Source organism: Lygodium microphyllum, unplaced genomic scaffold (assembly GCF_053477565.2).
Source record: "Lygodium microphyllum isolate KBCC unplaced genomic scaffold, Lygodium_microphyllum_v1.1.10 scaffold_55, whole genome shotgun sequence".
NCBI lineage: Eukaryota > Viridiplantae > Streptophyta > Polypodiopsida > Schizaeales > Lygodiaceae > Lygodium > Lygodium microphyllum.
The window spans coordinates 540232-542994 of NW_028229538.1; positions in this window are offsets into that span (position 1 = coordinate 540232).

The window sequence follows — 2763 nt, forward strand, 5'->3', positions numbered from 1 at the left end:
AGAGAGAGAGAGAGAGTCAGAGATAGCCAATTCTACTGAAACAGAGTGATTGTATATGAGAGATTGAGAGAGAAGAATATGAAGATATTGAAGATGAATACTATGTGATGTATTTCCATTCAAAGATGGTGTATTCCTTTGTTTTCTTTGTTCTATTGATGGATTTTATGAAGATGTTGAAGAATATGGTTGATTCTATAAAATCCGTGGGAGATCTACATGATGCTGTATGAAGATTTGTTGTGCCTGGTGTTCTTTTCTTCATTGTGATCATATGAAACATGATAAATAAGCTTGTTGATGTTACAAGATAGATTTTCTTGCAAGAGAATTCCCTTTTCCTTGGTGTTCCTCTTGGGGCTCCATGTTTTTGGTGTGCAGTCGGGGAAACTTGCCATCAACAAGCACCAGAAGAGGCTGAAAATGAAGGAAATGGCATTGCCAAGAAGAGAAGAATTCAATGGATGTTTGTAAAGTTCCTTCTTCCACTGAAGAGTTGGAATTTCTCATAATCAAAGCCACTTTCCACAATAAGTTCATCCCACAATGGTGGAAACACATCACCATCATGATGCATGCTCTATGTGGTGGACAGTTTCCTCTTCCTGTTGAAGCAGCAGAAACTTGCATCTTGGTGGCAAACTGTTTGGGAAAAAACTGAAGAGCAGAAATAGAGAGAATGACCATCCATGGAAGATTTGACATTCATTGAAAAGTTTCCAGACAACATCAAGTGGAAGATTGTGAAGAAGCTTCAGGAGTCTTGGTCTGTAGAGGTTCACAAAGACAAGAAGGAAAAAAGTTGGAATTTGTTCGTGGACGCTCAACAGCAAGATACATGGGATGCTTGGTGTACTGATAATCTTCTGTTTGTTCAATTAGCAACCCACTGGAAGCTAGTAGACAGAGTGTTTTTCACAACATACACTGTTGAAACCATCAGAAGCTGGCATTACTATGATGATGGCACCACCACAATGCTCAGACGTATGCATTTTGACACCTTCAGAACCGAATACCTTCCTCTGTGCAGTGGCATGAAAGCAGAATTCAAGGACATTGAAAAGAAAGAAGTAGAAGAAATGTTGGCAAGAGAGTCCTCCAGAGACTGAAACCTTCTGTTAACCCTCTGTGGAGCACTAACAACCTAGTGGAGCCAACCCCCTGATGAATGACGCAATAAAGAGGCAAGCGTTAGAACGAGTCCAGAGGTACGTGAGAAGAGAGAAAGCAAAAATCAAGGCTGAGAACGAGCTAGCAGCAGAAGCCGCCTTTGACGCCCTTGCGGAACTCTTTACAGAAGTCCCAATGGCACATCAAGCCCTTTCTCCTGCTGGAGGTCCACTTCCAAGCCAGATCCGTCCTAGAAATATTGATGACAGGCCAGCCAATGTAGTCCCATTGCCAGTTTTTAAGGGAGAGTACAATGAAGACCCTGATCTTCATGTAGCAGAGTTTATGGTAGCATGTGTGGCTAACAATGCTAGAACCCCTGAGCACTGGTTGGCAATATTCCCCGCCACTTTCAAGGGCGCGGCGTTTCAGTGGTATGAGAGACAAGCAGCAGGAACTTTTGGCACATGGGATGACTTGAAGTTGGCCTTCCTCACTAAATTCAGGCGTGAAGGTTTTGAAGAGCGGATGAGAGAGGAATTTATGAACCTAAGTCAATCCTCTGGAGAAAGAGTAGAAGCCTATGTCTCACGAATGGAATCCATCCTGAAGAGATGGACTAACCATAATTTAGATGATGGTATTCAGAAGGGGGTGTTTCTCAGAGGATTACAACCAGAAGTCCGTAAGTTTGTGGAGCTGCAAAGACCAGCCACCCTGCAAGCTGCAACAGAAGGTGCAAGACTGTACGATGAAGTGGAAGCTAGACTAGCGATGAATACAGGAAGAGGAGTCCTACCTCCTTTGATGCCAGGAATGATGTATCCACCAAATGCAGTCCCAGGGACTATTCCCTACCCTTACCAACAGATGCCCTCAGTATCACAGTACAGTGCACCAAATCCACAGTGGCCACAATCCATGCCTCAAATGGTGGTTCAACCACAACAACAATGGTCCCAACCAATTTCCTCAATGCCAAATCAGCAGCAACAGTGGAATCCTACCAACTGGAGCCAACAGCCAACAGTTCAAACAGGAGCTCTGAATCAGAACCAGAACAGAGACCCCTCTGTACCAGCCCAACCCGTATATGCAGTGATTACAGAGACTCCTCAAAACCCTCTTGCTAGTACCTCCGGAGGAGAAAGCTTGAAGGATTACTTATCCAACTCAGTTGCCAACATCAAAAAGGAGTTGATGGATGTGATTATAGAGCAGCTACAGACGTTGAAAATGAATACTGCTAGCATATCCAACGTTGCAAGAGCAGGAAGAGATGTGATGCGGTCAAATACTTGGTGTGGTAAGTGTCATCAAGCAAGCCATTTAGCCACCGAATGTACACGAAAACCAACTATTCCTGGGGCCTTCTGTTCCTACTATTTGCGGAAGAACCATACAGAGGACATTTGCTCTCTGAAGGAGATGCATGATAGGAGAAGGAAGGAAGAAGACGCAAGATTCAACTTGTTGGAATCCAAAATGACAACACAGGATATTGGACCCAAGCCTAGAGAGTTTGGTCCTAATTTCGGACCCAGAAGATTTCCCTCTCAAAGTTACAGAGGAAGACAGTCTGGCGGTGGTCAGAGATCAGAAGTGGAATGTTACAGATGCGGAGAAAAGGGACACATCTCACCAAATTGT